This window comes from Ranitomeya variabilis, chromosome 2 (assembly GCF_051348905.1).
Source record: "Ranitomeya variabilis isolate aRanVar5 chromosome 2, aRanVar5.hap1, whole genome shotgun sequence".
NCBI classification, from domain to species: Eukaryota; Metazoa; Chordata; class Amphibia; order Anura; family Dendrobatidae; genus Ranitomeya; species Ranitomeya variabilis.
Window position 1 is genome coordinate 425931901 of NC_135233.1, and position 18632 is coordinate 425950532.

At 52.9% G+C, this 18632-nt stretch overlaps 1 protein-coding gene across 14 annotated transcripts in view; it reads left to right on the top strand.

The window, feature by feature from the left end:
• The first annotated feature begins 4385 nt into the window (after nucleotides 1-4385).
• PACSIN3 (protein kinase C and casein kinase substrate in neurons 3) overlaps nucleotides 4386-18632 on the top strand; it is a 28844-nt gene continuing 14597 nt past the window's right edge. For 5 of the 14 annotated variants that reach the window (XM_077286822.1, XM_077286819.1, XM_077286821.1 and 2 more), the window contains exon 1: nucleotides 4386-4543. The gene's annotated coding sequence lies outside the window, so the exon portion shown is untranslated. Of the gene's footprint in view, nucleotides 4544-9899; nucleotides 10133-18632 lie in introns of those variants that run through there. The other 9 variants (XM_077286808.1, XM_077286814.1, XM_077286807.1 and 6 more) reach the window with 6 other exon arrangements.

Here is an 18632-nt window from a genome sequence, read left to right on the forward strand (position 1 = left end):
GCAGCTATGGGGCAGTCCCGCCGGGCCGCAGCTATGGGGCAGTCCCACCGGGCCGCAGCTATGAGGCAGTCCCACCGGGCCGCAGCTATGGGGCAGTCCCGCCCGGGCCGCAGCTATGAGGCAGTCATGCCCAGGCCGCAGCTATGGGGCAGTCCTACCGGGCCGCAGCTATGAGGCAGTCCCACCGGGCCGCAGCTATGAGGCAGTCCCACCGGGCCGCAGCTATGGGGCAGTCCCACCGGGCCGCAGCTATGGGGCTGTCCCACCGGGCCGCAGCTATGGGGCAGTCCCACTGGGCCGCAGCTATGGGGCTGTCCCACCGGGCCGCAGCTATGGGGCAGTCCCGCCCGGGCCGCAGCTATGAGGCAGTCATGCCCAGGCCGCAGCTATGGGGCAGTCCTACCGGGCCGCAGCTATGAGGCAGTCCCACCGGGCCGCAGCTATGAGGCAGTCCCACTGGGCCGCAGCTATGGGGCAGTCCCGCCGGGCCGCAGCTATGGGGCAGTCCCACTGGGCCGCAGCTATGAGGCAGTCCCACCGGGCCGCAGCTATGGGGCAGTCCCGCCCGGGCCGCAGCTATGAGGCAGTCATGCCCAGGCCGCAGCTATGGGGCAGTCCTACCGGGCCGCAGCTATGAGGCAGTCCCACCGGGCCGCAGCTATGAGGCAGTCCCACCGGGCCGCAGCTATGGGGCTGTCCCACCGGGCCGCAGCTATGGGGCAGTCCCACTGGGCCGCAGCTATGGGGCTGTCCCACCGGGCCGCAGCTATGGGGCAGTCCCACTGGGCTGCAGCTATGAGGCAGTCCCACCGGGCCGCAGCTATGGGGCAGTCCCGCCCGGGCCGCAGCTATGAGGCAGTCATGCCCAGGCTGCAGCTATGGGGCAGTCCTACCGGGCCGCAGCTATGAGGCAGTCCCACCGGGCCGCAGCTATGAGGCAGTCCCACTGGGCCGCAGCTATGGGGCAGTCCTACCGGGCCGCAGCTATGAGGCAGTCCCACCGGGCCGCAGCTATGAGGCAGTCCCACTGGGCCGCAGCTATGGGGCAGTCCCACTGGGCCGCAGCTATGGGGCAGTCCCACCGGGCCGCAGCTATGAGGCAGTCCCACCAGGCCGCAGCTATGAGGCAGTCCCACCGGGCCGCAGCTATGAGGCAGTCCCACCGGGCCGCAGCTATGGGGCAGTCCCACTGGGCCGCAGCTATGAGGCAGTCCCACCGGGCCGCAGCTATGGGGCAGTCCCACCGGGCCGCAGCTATGGGGCAGTCCCACCGGGCCGCAGCTATGGGGCAGTCCCACCGGGCCGCAGCTATGAGGCAGTCCCACCGGGCCGCAGCTATGGGGCAGTCCCGCCCGGGCCGCAGCTATGAGGCAGTCATGCCCAGGCCGCAGCTATGGGGCAGTCCTACCGGGCCGCAGCTATGAGGCAGTCCCACCGGGCCGCAGCTATGAGGCAGTCCCACCGGGCCGCAGCTATGGGGCAGTCCCACCAGGCCGCAGCTATGGGGCTGTCCCACCGGGCCGCAGCTATGGGGCAGTCCCGCCCGGGCCGCAGCTATGGGGCAGTCCCGCCCGGGCCGCAGCTATGGGGCAGTCCCACCGGGCCGCAGCTATGAGGCAGTCATGCCCAGGCCGCAGCTATGGGGCAGTCCTTCCGGGCCGCAGCTATGAGGCAGTCCCACCGGGCCGCAGCTATGAGGCAGTCCCACTGGGCCGCAGCTATGGGGCAGTCCCACTAGGCCGCAGCTATGGGGCAGTCCCGCCGGGCCGCAGCTATGGGGCAGTCCCACTAGGCCGCAGCTATGGGGCAGTCCCACCGGGCCGCAGCTATGGGGCAGTCCCACCGGGCCGCAGCTATGGGGCAGTCCCACCGGGCCGCAGCTATGGGGCAGTCCCACCGGGCCGCAGCTATGGGGCTGTCCCACCGGGCCGCAGCTATGGGGCAGTCCCACCGAGCTGCAGCAATGGGGCAGTCCCACCGGGCTGCAGCTATGGGGCAGTTCCACTGGGCCGCAGCTATGGAGCAATCCCACCGAGCCGCAGCTATGGGGAAGTCCCACCGGGCTACAGCTATGGAGCAGTCCCACTGGGCCGCAGCTTTGAGGCAGTCCCACCGAGCCGCAGCTATGGGGCAGTCCCGCCCGGGCCGCAGCTATGGGGCAGTCCCACTGGGCCGCAGCTTTGAGGCAGTCCCACCGGGCCGCAGCTATGGGGCAGTCCCACTGGGCCGCAGCTATGGGGCAGTCCAGCCGGGCCGCAGCTATGGGGGAGTCCAGCCGGGCCGCAGCTATGAGGCAGTCCCACCGGGCCGTTGTTCCTCATAACCCCCTTTGCCACATTAGAATGACATATAACCTGACGTCATTTTTGCGCTGCGGCCCGGGAGCTACAAGTTCAGGCTTTAGTGTGAACAACCTCTCCAGTCCACACAGTCCATGGGTAAACACGAAGAGCGAACCGCAAGTCCATAGGACATGTTTATCTAAGCAGCTCCTGATTAACCCCCTGTGTAGTCACAGTATTTGTAACCTGCCCGTGTGTGCGCCGCCTCTGCACCCGCTAAGGGTATGTGCACACGTGAAGAATTTGCTGCAGAAATCTGTGCATCTCTTGACAGCGTAAAAAATGCATGTTTTTGTTGCATTTTTTAACTTCCATTTTGGTGTAGATTTTTCCCTACCCATTAGTTAGGGGTGAAATCCTCAGCTAAAACTCTGAAAGAGCTGACACGATGCAGAGGTTTTATGACAAATCTGCACAGAAAAAAAGCAGCAAAAATGCAGCGTCCTGTTCTGCCCGGATCCTGAGCAGCCTACCAGTCAGTGGGCACTACCTCCGCCGTGGGCAATGCCACCACCAGTGCTCACTCTCTCTACTCTCATCCACTTAGGCTATATGCACACGTTGCAGATTTGTGGAAATTTTCTGTGCAGATTCTGCATTTCTTGGCAGAAAACATAGGTCAGAATTTGCGCCTTTTTTTGGTATGTGCACACGTTGCAGATTTTTGTGCGGATTTCTTCCTTTTTTTTACCCCTGCAGATTTCTATAATGGAATGGGTGCAGAAACGCAGCAGATCTGCACAAAGAATTGACATGGTCCTTTTTTGAATCTGCTCCGTTTTCCGTGCAGAATTTTCTGCACCATTAACACAGCAATTTTTTTTTGCCATTGATTTCCATTGTAATGTAAATCACTTACGGATCTGCAGCGTTTCTGCACGGAAAAAAAAGCTGCGGATCCGCAGTAAATCTGCAAGGTGTGCACATAGCCTTAGGGCTAGTTCATCATCCCCCGCAGCGATCCTGCGGGCGCAGCCTCCTGTGAAGACACATCTCACCCGCCGCCCACGTTCCCACCTGCAAAAACGCTACTATTTATGGTGCTTATATCCGCACAGTATTGTATGGCTTTTAGATCTTCATTGAAGAAACATTTCACTTCTTTTTTTGTCACAGCAAGATTTTCAAAACCTCATTAAAAAAAACCAAAACTCTCTAAAAACCTCAGTGTGGATGCTATGGGGAGTGTTCCGCGAGGGCTGTCCTGGGCATGTTCAGAGCAGATCTGCTGCAAAAGCTGCCAAAAAAGTCGCGTGGTTTTTGCAGGTTTTGTTTAGACGTCCGGTCGAGTAAAAATCAAATCACTAAAAACCGCTGGATTCCTGCACTTTCCGTCCGCACGCGGGGCTCCCCGCTATGGGGGTCAGCAGGAAGGACACCGGCCGACCGGACTCTGTTCTACGGCTTTTAGCAGTTTCCGTCTCATTTGAAAAAAAAAAATAACAGAAAATCGACCCCCCAAAAAAACACTTAAAAAATCATCACACAAAACATTTTAGGACAAAAAAAAGCCTAGAAATGGGCAGAGAGCCGCGACCGTGAGCGAAGCGCCGTCCGCCCGCTCCTCAGGCCGTGTTCACACTGCAGAATGTTCTGGCAGCGACAAATGAGGAGTTTTTCCTCTCCAGGGAACAGCAGGTTCATTCTCCCAAATTGTCTCTCGTTTTTTTTTGTTAATTTCCACGTTTTGTTACATCCGGTATTAGGATCCGTTCACATGATGAGTTTATCAGGAAACGCAGGCGGTTTTTGTTTTTATGGTCGGTTTTATTATCTGATGAGTTATGATTTGTCGTTTCCTTTTTTTTTTTTTTGGCAGTTTCTTTTAGGCTTTTTTTTCTGATTTTCAGAGTTTTCCCCAAAATCCATAAGGAATGAATAAAAAGGTTATAAAATGCTCCACAGACAAGACAGAGGCTCCGGGCGCCGCGGACACGTGTGGGGTCTCCCCTAACCTGTGGGGGCACACGGGTTGCCATGACAGCACGGAGGCCGGGAGGGGGGAGGCTGCGGCTCAGGCGGCGGGCGGAGCGTATAATTACCGGGGAGGAGGCGGCGGCGGCGGAGTGCGGGAGGACGGAGCTGGAGGACGGGCACAGGAGCCACACAGCCCGGGGAGCAGCAGGACACAGGCCGGCACAGGGGAGGGGACGTACCGAGACCCCCGTACTGAGCTGCTGCAGAACTACAACTCCCAGCAGGTGAGGAGCCGCCAGCCATAGACTGCAATGGGAGGAATGCTGCTGTCATGGGGGGCAGTGAGGAGCCCAGAGGGGTCCTGTGGGGGCTGAGCCGGGGGGGGGGGGGGGGGTTGTGTGGATGTGGGGGCAGTGGTGTGTGTAGGGGGGCAGTGATGTGGGGGGTTGTGTGGAAATGGGGGGGTAGGGTGTGTATAGGGGGTTGTGTGGATATGGGGGGTATAGGGGGTTGTGTGGATATGGGGGTAGGGGGGGTATAGGGGGTTGTGTGGGTAGGGGGGGTTGTGTGGATATGGGGGGTAGGGGGGTATAGGGGGTTGTGCAGATATGGGGGGTTATAGGGGGTTGTGCGGATATGGGGGGGTAGGGGGGTATAGGGGGCTGTGTGGATATAGGGGGCTGTGGATATGGGGGGTGTAGGGGGTATAGGGGGCTGTGTGGATATGGGGGGGGTATGGGGGGTTGTGTGGATATGGGGGGCGGTGATGACTGGTACGACGCAGTGCATATTTGGGGGCTTCTTCTCCCTATTAGATGCAGTGAGGAGCGATGCACTATCCTCCTGATGGTCTGGGCTTGTCGGTTTGCATACCCTGAGTGTCCGGTGTTTTTTTCAGTGGCTGTGTCCACACGGGGCTGATTTTCCGTCTCCATTTTCAGGTGTGAATCTTCAGTTTCCCGGTCGGATGCGGTGGGTGCGAGCGTTATAAACCTGTTCAGACTCTTAGCTTGTCCCTTGCTGCACAGTGTGAATTGCAGCTTTGCTGTCTGACGTTTCTGTGGATTTCAGTTTGTGATGCAGGGGATGAAATCTGCACAAAATCCTGCAGCAAAACTTGCGTTATGTGGAGCAGCTGCAGCGAATCTGACCGGTGTGAGCAATCCCAGAATGGGGGGGCGCAAGCTCAGCCACAGGTGGGGTACATGTGTCGCGGGGGGTCACAAGTTGTCCCCTTCCATATGTGCTGCCGATGTGTTAGGTGGATGTGCCGGAGACGCTCCGCACGTGGGGCAGATATGGCCGCTGGAGCCGCCGCTCTTCCTCCTTGTGATTATTTTTTGCCCTTCTGTTGGGGTTTTCTTCTCTGCTCCCTTTGTTTATGGATGATGGTGGCACTGACTGTGGGGTCATACATGGGACATGGTGCCGCTATGTGGACGGTACGCCCGGCACTATCGGCGGAGTATGTGGCTTTACAGTGTGTGCTGTGCAGGTTTATGGCCGTTTTATCTCCTTGTTATAGCGGCTGTATACTGAGTACACGGACGGCCTTCAGTGTCCGCGGGGAATCGCCAGGAATGGATGGGAATCCTTCTGCCGTGTTCACACAGAGCAGACACGCTGCAGATTTTCAGACTCCAAAAAAATAAAGTTGCGGTTCCAGCATTCTTTTTTTCTGCATGGAAATTGGCTGGTGGTGCGGTTTTCCACTTTTGATGGGGTTTGTCCGCCTGTGGCCGATGCTTCCGTTGAAAGCATAATGGCTCAGCTGTGAGTGAAGCCTTGTCCTGTTAAAGGGGCGGTCATCACAAACCTCTCCTTTTAGGCTGTGTGCACATGGAGTATTTTTGCAAAGTTTTCATAGCAGAATTCAAGACCGGTTTGGAGATTTGGTGGAGGATTTGAAGTTTTCAAAAACTCCTTGATAAACTCTGCGTCCGTAGCCTTGGATACTCGCACGTTTACAGAGGACCGTCCCCTCTATTATGGTGGTCAGAGGAACGCTACATTCCTCCCCCACTGAAATGGTCGAGTGCAGCGGACAGAAGGCGACATGGACGGGATGTGTTGGATTCCTGCAGTTTGGTTTCTTCAGGAAAGTTTTTGTTTGCTCGGTTTTGTACATGGCAGCGAGGCTCGTGTTGAAGTTTCCATGTGCCGTCCCTGCCAAGAGCGAGCTATGAGCGCGGTTTATCTGAGTGACATCTTGGCTTTCACTATTGCATGACGTGTTTGGAGGTCTTAAAGGGATATTCCCATCCAGGATTGTTGGGGCTCCGACCTCTGCTGATAATTAGGACGACTCCGGTCTCTTGCAAGGAGGCTATGTGATACCACGTCACCCGAGTGACCGTCCTGGCAGTCAGGGGGTGCTGTTATTTGGAGCCCCCATGCCTTTTCTTTCCTCCTGGGTTTTTTTTTTTTTTCCTTGCAGCGTGACCTGCGTACCAGTAAATGCACATACCTCTTCGGTAAGATATTTGGGGCATTCAGAGGTGTGTGTGTGTGTCCCTCTGCATTCACTAGTGAATCTCGAGGGCTTGTATATGGGGGTATGACTTTACTGTGCAAATAGGTGCAGTCTGTTACGTCCCCAGGAGTCGTTTCTGCCCAAAACTGTAGCACAACAGCAAATGTTCACTCACTTGGCCCCATAGCAGTCTATGGCCCGGGTCAGCACATCACATATGCCCGAATCTTGTTTTGTGGGAGGATCAGACATGCGCCTCAACGGGACCAAAGAACGGGTGCAGAAGCGCAGTGTGAAGGTGCATGTTTTGGATTTGCTGTGCCGCACTACTAGGTCCAGCGTTCTTGGCCACTCGCTGGCTTCATTGGTCACCAACCGCACGTGCAAGCATCGCCATGACTGACTTTGGTGGTCATGTGAATGATTGACGCGACGCCACCATTGCAGGCGTTGCGAGGAATAGAATAAGTGGATGTTACTTTGTTTTTTTGTTTGTTTTTTTTGGTCTTTAATTTCTGACAACCCCTTTAAACCACAAAATGGAAGATGGAGTGAAGGTAACGGAGAGGTTGCTCACAGTGAGCGATGATGGACAATCCACCTAGTCTGTCATTTGTGTAATTCGTTCTACAAGGTTTTATCTCTCGGGAGCGCTTTGTCGGCAGCACACAATGATTACATGGGTGGATGTGCTGCCGAGGGATCAGGGCAAGAAGCATTGCAGGCCCTTGATGGTCTGTGGCTGCTACCCACGGGCCTCCTGCTACCGACGGGCCTCCTGCTACCCACGGACCCCACTGATGAGGCTGCAGCCGCTGCGTCACATGTGCATCATGGCGGCCTATTAATCGAAATGCTGCAGGTAGTAAGGGGGTCCGGCAGCCACTTCAGTATCCAGGGTCCCGTGAATGGTCTAACTTGTTTGAGCACATTGATAATGATTTGATCTGCCAGTCTGATATGTACGGGGACCTCCCGACTTTGTCCCGATAGATGTCGGGGGAGAGGGGGGTCCACCAGTTGCTTTGTAATTTTATTTTTTTTCTGCGCAGATAGCTGAGCCGCTCCTCTGCCATGGGAGCTGGTGGCGGCTTTCTTGCAGGACACGGAGTGCTCCTGTGTATGGGGCAATGCGGCTGACGGCCATCTATTGTGTACAAGGGTCTTAACTTGAGACCGGTACTAACTGCTGATTGTTCGCAGAATGTGACCGCACCACACTGGGGACTGATCGTGAAAGGCGCACACGTGTTTTATTTTTGCACTTGTCTGACTTGTTGCTCTGGATTCATACTCGGTATGTGACCGCTCTCTTGTTTAGGCTAAAAAATAAAAAAGTAAAACTTGAATCTTGCAAAAGAGAACATGTGACCCGGCGCCGGTTCCCTTATCCATGCCCCCGGCTCGGCCAGGAGGAAACCTTTGCTTCCCTCTCTCTGTACTTATTGTGGTAAACTCCAAACCGGGGGTCCGGAGGCCAAGACGCCACCTGATCGGTGAAATGAAAAGTCCTTCTCTAGGATGTTTATGATGGACGCTATATATTTCAGGCTTTTTTGTTTTCGGCTCCCCCAATCAAACTTCAAAAATGTGGCCACCCATGTAATAGAGCCGCTCTGTGTGATTGACTCATAGGGGAGAGTGGTGGTCTCAACTTGGGTTACATGGCCAAAGATTATTATTATTTATTTATATAGCACCATTAATTCCATGGTGCTGTACATGAGAAAGGGGTTACAAAAATTGCAGAGTATTGCGTGGCCCCTGGTGGGGCACGGTGGAACCAGTTGGATTATTTGCTGCCGGATTGTCAGTGGGATTTCCTTTCACTTTGTGTTACTTTGTGATGTAGAAGCGGCACAGAATGATTTCTGGCTGCAGCTAAACTTGCCGTGTCCTTCATCCACCATAAGCGGCCATACTACACGACCCCAGTACTTGGCCAAATAAGTGTGGTCTCAGACATCATTAATCGGTGACTGGAGCAGCCAACACTGCACGAGCCCCGATCGCACCCGGCAGCTGTGATAAGTTGGAGCAGAATTGGTTCCTGAGAATACGATGCTGATAATCGCGCGGATCGGCCTCTGACTCACCAGAGAGAAGGAATTATTAGCATTGCACAAGAATAACCGAGGATGGGATCACTGCCAGCAAGGTGCCAATATTTACTAAAAGCTCAGCACTGAGAGAAGTTATCAACCCCCCACCCCTTTAATGAAGTGACCTGGTTTTAGGTAATTGTACAGGAGGAGGTGAGCTGTGCCATCACCTATTGTGAATGGTGGATCCTGTGTTATCTACTGTATATAGAGGTGTTATCAGTCATTGTACAGGAGGAGGAGGGGAGATGTGCCATCACCTATTGTGATCTGTGTGATCCACTGTATATAGAGGTGTTATCGGTCATTGTACAGGAGGAGGAGGTGAGCTGTGCCATCACCTATTGTGAATGGTGGATCCTGTGTTATCTACTGTATATAGAGGTGTTATCAGTCATTGTACAGGAGGAGGAGGTGAGCTGTGACATCACCTGTTGTGAATGGTGGGTCCTGTTATCTACTGTATATAGAGGTGTTATCGGTCATTGTACAGGAGGAGGTGAGCTGTGACATCACCTATAGTGAATAGTGGACCCTGTGTTATCAGTCATTGTCACAGCTCCCCTCCTCCTCCTGTACATCTATAGAATCCTGTGTTATTAGTTGTACTCCATCTGTTATACGCCCGCAGCAGCCACTTCTCTTATTTTGATAATAAAGGATGGAGCATGTTGACATGTAACATGCTCGATCGTTCTTTTCCCAGACCTGCACTATTGGGACTGATATAAATAAGATTTTAGGGCCCTGCATATGGTGACTGGTCACTGTTTTTTCGCATTACACCTCTTTAAAGGGATTCCAGAAAGAAAGGAACTTGTGAGAGCTTGTCGCGTCCATTGGCCCCTGTTGACCTCGCAGAAGCCCCCATAGGGTCTGTGCTCTGGTTTAGGGCCACAGGCATGGTAAGGCCAGATGTACGGATCTCCCTCCTGGTCTGAGTATATGGCGGCGCTCAGCCCTGTGTATGGCGATCTGGCCGGGGCCATTGCTCCCTCCGTGTCCCCCCCTCCCCTCTGTTCCCTTTTTTTTTTTTTTTTTTTTTTCTCCCTTCTTCCCCAGAACAAAGCTCGTTCTGTCCACTGGAGCCCTGCTATGGCTGAGCCCGCTGTGAGGGGGCTCCTGCATGATGTGGTCTGCGGATGCTCTCTGGCATATTCCTGCGTTATGTCGATGAATTCACTCCGTGTATGAACCGAGCTCCCGGACGCGGCGGCGCCGCTGCTCTCTGCCAGCACAGACCCAGATTCCCAGCCTACTCGCTCCCGAGGCGGCGTCTACCCTCAGCCCTGCTCCAGGTACGATTCTTCGTTAAGACCCCCAACATATTGGATGGGGGGGGGGCTGGTGCATTTATAGGGGATCTTAGTCGCTGCTCGTACCCTGTTGCACACGGAGCTGCCTGCGGGGGGCGCCGGTGGAGCCTCTGCAGTAATGACCTATTTAGCTTCCTAAAGTGAGTGTTTATAGGGAGGGGTGAGCTGCCGTGACTCCATAAACGCTCCCTAAAATCCCACGCTGAAACCAGAGAGCACCCCCCCCCAAAAAATAAAATATCTGTTAACCCTTTCTCTGCTGGGTGCTGTGCAGGGCGCTGGGTCTCCGTCTTGCTGCTGACTCCTCTGAATGCACAATATTTCCTGTTCTATTTTGGACCGGTTACAATTCCTGCAGGGACAGGAACGGCTCCTGACAGTAGATCCTTTTAGGCACGAGCCAGGAAAATATGTATTTTCTGTGTAATTTAATACCAAGGGAGTTTGGCAGCCTGGTTTGTGTTCAGGTCGTGGTTGTTCTCGGTGCCGGGGTCTGGCCGTTTTCTGTAGGAAGGATATGCACGGTAATCCTGGCGTGTGCCCGGTGAGGATCAGGAAGGTCCTTTATAAACCCGTCCGGGCAGTTCCTGTGCCAGCCGCTCCGCAGAGGATCCCACCGCCGGAGGCATTTCTTCTGCCTGGGAATGATTTGTATATGCCAAGCAAGAACAGCGGGGCAAAGGTGAGCAAGCTGGAGCGTATCTGTAAGTGCCTGTCCTTACGAAATATCGGCGCTCGGGCAGGGAGCGACTTCAGGGTGGGAGAATTAAATAGGATTGCATCAATTTGTGTTTTGGGAAGTCCAACGACCAAGGAATAGGGAATACAGGGTAAGTATGGCGTCTGTGTGACCATGTATGGGCCACTACGAATTTATACTTTAATTTTTGAGCATTGGGCATATTGCAATTCCACCAGCCCCATCCTTAACTACCAAAGTAAATGAGGTTCCTCTAGCGCTGTGGCTTGCGCCCTTCTACCCATTAAGAGCACATGCACACCCGGAGAAGCATGCATGTGTTATCACTGCTGTACACAGGATTGTGTGCCATGTCCTGTATCTGTGTAATCACTAGTGCTGATCTGTGCTGTATCTGTGTATGATGCAGTGTCCTCCTGGGGCTATATCTGTATCTGGTGCTGTATCTGTGCGCCATACAATGTTGTCACTGATGCTGATCTGTGCCATATCTGTGTATCATCCAGTGTCCTCTATGGTGCTGTATCTGTGCGACATGTAATGTCCTCTGGGGCTGTATCTGTATATGGTGCTGCATCTGTGTGCCATACAATGTTGTCACTGATGCTGATCTGTGCTGTATCTGTGCAACATGCAATGTCCTCTTTGGGGCTGCATTCTGTACATGTATACTGTACGTGGTGCTTTATCTGTGCATCATGCAGTGTTTTCTGTGGTGCTGTATCTGTGCAATATGCAATGTCCTCTCTAGGGCTGATCTGTGCCGTACACTGGGCCATACGATGTCATCACTGCAGCTGATCGCCGTCTTTAAGGATTACATGGATGTAAGGGGCTTAAACTTGCGTTTACTTGACCTTATTGTATCTCGTATTTTCTTCCTCAGTTGAGAGGTGAAGACTCAGATGTGAATACCTTTGCTAGATTTGTTTTTGTTTTCCCCGTGATTGGTCTGATAGGATCTCTTTATCTTTGCCATGATATTTGCTCATCTCTGGGACCTCATGAAGGCGGCCATCAGAGCGAGGAGTCGTGTTTCCCGGACATTGCATTGAAGGACAATGACGTTCCATCAGTGACCTGGGTGACGTGAAATTTTGCACAAATGCCCCTTTAACTCTTCGCTGGCCATTCCCACTGCTGTACGGTAAGATCCAGTGTCGTACAGGACAGGTTTCTGATCGCTGCTGGTCTTCTCGGCTCTTCACTTGGTGCACGACAGAGTGTGACCCGATATCTAGAAGTGGAGCAAATGGCATCTGATTGCACCGCCATGGGCCGGGTTATTGGATGATGGGCCGTCACAAGTCTGATGTAGCGTTTCCCCCTCTGCCACCATTGTGCGGCTCCTGTGGAGGGTCTGGCGGTGTGTAATACCGGCAGGTTCAGCTCGGGGCCTGAAATCTGCGTCTCGGGGACCCTGATCTGTCCATATGCTGAGTCTGTGCATGGGAGCCGATGAATGGGCTCTGTTCTGCCTTGGCTGTGGGGGCTTCTATAGAGCATTCCCTCATTGTCCCATCATCTCACTGACCTTTCGGTAGCGGAGGGACGATGTCTTCCAGATCCCGTCTATAAACCGATGCTTTGTCTCTGCTGTTTTGCTTCTGGTCTTCGGAGTCGGTCTGCAATCCACTTTCTGTACAGACAGTCGCTGCTGCTGCTTCATCTCTTGTTTCATGCTTTACACTGCTGCGCTGCCCCATCAGGGTACCACACCCCTACAAAACGTGTCCTAAGGGAGATTCTGGAGTTTCCCTTTAAGCTTACAATCCTCTTGGCCTCCTATTGGTCAGAGCCGCTGTGACTCCGCTTATTCAAACTGTGGCCGCAGTAAAAAGGCCAAATGGGACCAAAATGGCGGCCCATCTATAAGACGTTGGCATCCAGGGGCCCATGGTGGTCCTCCGCTCCTGCAGGACATCTCCCATTCCTCCGTGCTGCTGTCCTACATCGGTCTTATGGCTTAGTCTTCTTTCATTGGGGGCGTCTGGTGACCACAAGTCAAACTGCAGCCATGTTCCATCTGAGCTGGGAGACTGTCTTGTGGCTGAGAAATATTGAACAGGACCACTGCAGCCAATCTGTGACCGTTGATTGGCTGCAGTGGTCACACTGCAATATGTAGGTAATTGATGGAACACCAGCAGCAATAGGAGTAGTTGGGGGTCATTCAGATGGGTATGTGGGGGCCACCCCTCCTATGTGCCTTCCGAGACCACCATGGGCCTACTTCTAATTCAACGGCCCCCTTTAATACAATCCTTCCTTCTCCATCCAGCGTGCGCCATGTTGGCCCCCGTTCTGTTGTTGGCACGTGGCCATGTGCTGCCAATATCGATGACTTGGCCGAGGATCAAGCATGTTTGGACAATGGTTGGAAATGGTGGTGCTCAAACTTTAGCTTGTTCTGTTCTCTGCCTCACGAGCTCCCCACATCTCCCAGTGCCCCCCGACCTCCCCATATAAACGCACGATTTGGTCCCTTTGTGCACTTGTTCTATAGGGGGGTCGGTCTCTGTCAAATATCTGAACAAAGTGCAATGGTGTGAAGATTACACGTGGCTGGCTCCCCTTCACCTCCGGTCACCAGGCCCCCCCATGCCCGGTAGCCGGCCATCTTTACTAAGCGTGTGCGGCTGACCTAAAGCTAGAGTCCATCCAGTCACCCGGCCACACACTTACATGGAAGGCTGTGTACGACCCACTGGTGCCCACGCCCAGATCAAAGATGGCCGCATCTGCATCGCTTGCCAGCGGTAGAGGCATTTCTGACTTGGCAGACTCCTTTTGCTGAAAGGGTCTAGATTCAGGACCCCCCCCCCCCCCCATCCTGCTGACTTCAACTGTAAGTTCTCAAAGATATATTTAACTTTTTTTTTTTTTTTTCCCTCCCTCGCGACCATGATAAAATGTGACTTCTCTCGAAGTGACAGCCAGATCTATAGAATTACACCCAGCTCTTTTTAATATACATTTTTTTTCTAATCGTGGACAACTTTATGTGCATATCCGCTCCGGAAAAGTAGTGCAAACTGTGTGTCTGTGACTCGTGTTGCTGGGGGGAGAGTCCGAGTGATTTCTAGATAAGTTAGTTACATCGATCTGTGTAGACTGACTTGGGGTCTTACGATGTGTGGGTGACCTTCACAGTGCAATTAATGCTGAAGTGGAGGAAACCTCGTGGGTTGTTACAAAACACTCGTAATTACTGTTTTTTTGCACGAATGCCCCATAGAGGACTGGAGAAGCTCCCCAATATCACAACTGAAAAGCCTGGTACTTGCGTTTTTGCGTTGAAGTATTTCTCCGCTTGCAATGATGGGACCCTCACTTTAGTGGGGGGGGTCCGGACTGTCAGGGGAGGGTTGGCTTTGGGCCACCATGGTCTACATCTCCTTGAGGGCCGCAAACAGGTCATGTTTTCAGGATTTCCTTAGCATTCTGCAAGGTGCTGGAATCATTCTGTGCAGGTGATTAAATTATCACCTGTGCAATACAAGGAAATCCTGAAAACATGACCTGTTTGCGGCCCTCGAGGAATGCAGTTTGACACCTCTGGTCTACATTGTTGCCGGTTCTTCTGTTTACCGATATCTCTATATAATAGTAAACTGGGCAGCGTGATTAATGAATGATGAGATGCTGCTTTTTTTCTGCAGAGTGAATCAAATGAATTATGCCAAGTATTGCCCATACAGGGTGGTTGGGGGCCCGGATCTGCACAGGGGCCCACCGGGGGATTGCCCTGTTACCCTGTGGGCCAGTCTGAGCCTGATTGGGGTAACTGTTATTACTGAGTGATGCGGTTTACGCTATGGACTCGGCTGACGTGCGCCGGGCCGGCAGTCTGTATTTCAGCCGGTCAGTGCGGTGACTCAATGATGTCGGTCACGTGTGACTGCGCCATGTGAAAACTTCTGTAGGATTTGTTGCCTCTGAGCTTTACAAGATCCAAATGTTGGGTGGCGATCAACGCAGTTTCCAGCGACCGGAATCCACCGTCATTGTGATAAAGCCGGTCTCCAGCCTTCACCGTGCGGCCGACCCTCGCCGTCCTCAAGCTCCACAGTAAATGCTTCTCTCTTGCTCTGTTTTTGCAGAACGTTGCTCCCAGATCCGGCTCTGCAATTGATTATCATATAACTTTATTAGGGTGAGCTGCTAATATGGAGGACGGGCGAGCGGAGACTGACACAATGGCAGCCAGATCATGGCGGCCAGGAGCAAGTCTGCCTGGCACGAGGGGCCGCACAGCAACACTGAGACTTCTGGTATCCATGATCATTCCTACTATAGTGGTGACCAGACGGTGGGCGGCCATTGTGTGGGTAGAAAATCGCTTTTCTTACCAATTTAATTTCCCCGCCCTAGAGCTGCCATGTTCGGATGCATGTGGTTATTAGGCGGAACATGTCACCGCTCTCTTGTTACTCACCTTTATCTGCCGGTGATGTCTGCGACACTTCTGCCCGGTCCGTGCATCGCTTGTCTGGTGAGGATCAGTGGTGACTTATTGATTGATGGGGGTCTGCCGCTCCACTCTTCCATAAATTACTCTGGCAGGGGGGGCCGGTAAATACAGACTGGATTACGGCGTGGTCCCCACTGGGAATTCATGCAATGGATTTTCCTCCCAGATTCTCTCATAATTTATGCGTTTATTGATACAAGCGCCGTGTGTCGCGCTGTGCTGCGGATGTCAGTGCGTGCTTCACCCTGTGCAATGCAACTTATAATGTGCCGCTTACAGGATGGCGTGTTCACAAATGCTGAGCTACATGTGCCTGGAGCCCCCCGGTGGGGCAGTGTGTGTGTGCCTGGAGCCCCCCCGGTGGGGCTGTGTGTGGGGCAGTGTGTGTGTGCCTGGAGCCCCCCCGGTGGGGCTGTGTGTGGGGCAGTGTGTGCGCCTGGAGCCCCCTGGTGGGGCATATGCCGCTTGTGAACCTGTGATTGTAATTGATTCGATGCCTCTTGACTAATGACACTGGTGTTGGTTGCGGGATGTTCAGTAATGAGGCGGAGGCGCTTTAATTTTGGGTGTCGCTGACTTGCACTTGACAGCTGGACTGTTACATGGGACCCCGAGCGCTTGGTCACCCTGACGGCTAATAATACCACCTGTCTCTGAGCGCACGCTCTCCGCACGGACGTAATATGGGATGGGCTGAAAAAAGGCTCCAGCCTCCGACATGGTCATTATCGCCAATTCCCCCAATAATGTGACCTCCACCAGGCAATGTGGAGACGTCCGGTGACCGCGGCTCTAATGGCTGCACCATCACACTGAGACGGGGCGTTTAACCTTCCGCTGCACAAATCGACTTATTGCTGCAACTTCGCAAAACTCTTGCTTCCAATCAATTCACTGCAGATTTCTCCCCCTGCAGTAGAACGTTGCAGCAAATGCAGAATCGCAGAGAAAACGTCCTGGTGCAAATCGGCAGGACTAAACGGTAAAGTCTCCTGCCGCGGATTGATTATCGATGGTCTCCTGTGGTCCTCACTTATTCCTCGGTGGTGAAGATCTGCAGCGTGGAGGCGCATGTCACACACTCAGCGTCGTGCAATTTGATGCAGATTTTCTCGTGGAAGGGATTTAGTAAGATTTGGTGCATAAATGATAAGGATATTCTGACGTGTGTGAACATATTCTATGGATTTCTTGCAGCCCCTGGTGCCGTCTTAGACTGTAGCATTAGAAACATCCGTATATATAGCAGGACACGTAGGAAGGTGGTCGGCAGAAGTCCTAAAATTGGAGTACGGAGCCGATGACTGTTCCCGTCTTCCTCCTTCTGACCCCCGTATACAGCGCCCTGTCGCATTGTCTGACCCCGCAGTCATTGTGAGTGTATAATTGCTTTGTGTGAAGTCGTTTATCGCCGGCGCTGCACCCCCATTATTACATTTAATGTTCCTCTGTTCTCCCAGACCTGCTGTAACTTCACATATGAAGGGTATTTCCTAAATCACTGCCTGGATTATGAAGGACGCATGATGAAGAGGTTTTCTTATTGCTTTAATGCATTTAATTTTTTCTTATACCGTTTTCTGTATACAGCTCCTATGCAAAACAATGCATCATGCGTTGACTTGCTGAATGCTATCTCCCATACAGAGATGAACAATTCCTGCTCCTTATTCACATGTGCTACATAGAGACCAATTAGCAGCAGCATGGAGCAGATTTTACAGCATTACTGAGCAGTGTAGCTGTGAATCCAGCTCTGGTGTGAGAAACACTTGCTAAACAGCTGCAGCACAATCTCTCCATTTACCTGTTATCGCTGTGCCCCCACCTTCCCTCCCCGTTAATGGACCTCAGTAAACGGCTGCAATCTGATCAGTGACCAGACACTTCTGTCTCCAGACAGGTTTAAGTGTTTCAGGGTGAAGCAGTGGAGAAAAGAAGCAGATTTCTCTAATATTGAGAATCTGAGATGGTATAAAGTTACTGTTCTGTCGCTGCCCTTTTCTCCTCCATGCTTTACACTGCAGCTTTGATTTTTAGGTTTGGCTTTTGTTTTGAGGGATAATAACAGAGTAGACTTCATTTTGTGGCACAGAGAAGAATAAACTTCTTAAGGCGCTAATTCCCCAGTATACTGATACTTAGATAATTGACAGAGTAGGCCACAGCCCTAAGGGAGATTTTTTTTTTTTTTTGCTTTAAAGTAGTGATAACTCGGTGATCGATGGGGTCCTCGCTAATCCGGATACTCAAGGGTCTGTAGTGCCGCCGGCCCTGTAAGTAGAAAGACTGCACTTTATTCTAAGGATTAGTTGTCTCAGTGCTTAAAGGGGCGGTCTGTGTGCAATCCATCTCTGTAGCCTGTAGGGGGCGTCTCATGAAGACGGCTGATGGGATCTGAGCCGTCGATCAGCTGGTCATTGTACGGTAATGGCCCAGAGGGGCACGGTCACCGATGGTGTCTGCTATGGGGGAAATGTGGTATAACATGGGGCAGACCCCTGTATGAAGCCCCTCGCTGCCTGCTGGCGAGTGGAGCAGCCCACTAGTGGTAAGTCGGGCCTGTGAGGGTTGGGGGGTGGATGAGGGCACTGCCTAGTCGTCCAATCGTCTTAGTTTCTTGGGTTTTGGGGGAAAACTGTCTGAGTGAATACTCTATTAGTGTGTGTGTGTGTGTGTTTTCTCCCTGTGGCTCTTCATGTCTCTGACCGGACTTGGGGTTCACGAGATCACTGGAGCTATTCTGTCCTGACCTCTTTCTTGGTGTTATGAGAGTCTGGGTGTGAGGAAGTCAGGACCATGTGTACGCCGCCTCCTTATTCCCGCATCCTTTATGGCACCCAGTGGGTGAGCTCAAGTGTTTCCATAGAGTAGAGGTGCCAGGACAGACTCATAGAATTGAGGATGATGGGGTTAAATGTTTATAATGTAGACTTCTGCACTTGAGCATGATATGTGCTAGGACGAGCGCCTGATGCAGACCCTCCAGCTCACAATAATGCCGGATCACCACAGCGCCATACACCGTGCAGTGGCCGTTCTCGGTACTGCATCACCTTCACCCCTATGGGAGCTGAGATTTCAGGGACGTGTCGCCGCTTGTGTCCGCACCCGTTGGGCCTGTTCATCAGCTTATTTCTTATATCCTCCCCTTCTATAGGGCTGACTTCTCTAAATGAATAGAAACCCCCTTTAACATGTTGAAGTTGTCGCCTGTGGAGCGGGACATGATGTGACCACCCGGTGCGCACAGTTGTGAGAAGGATGTGACTGAGCGGGGGAGAACCTTTCTGTCCAGAGTCGCCATT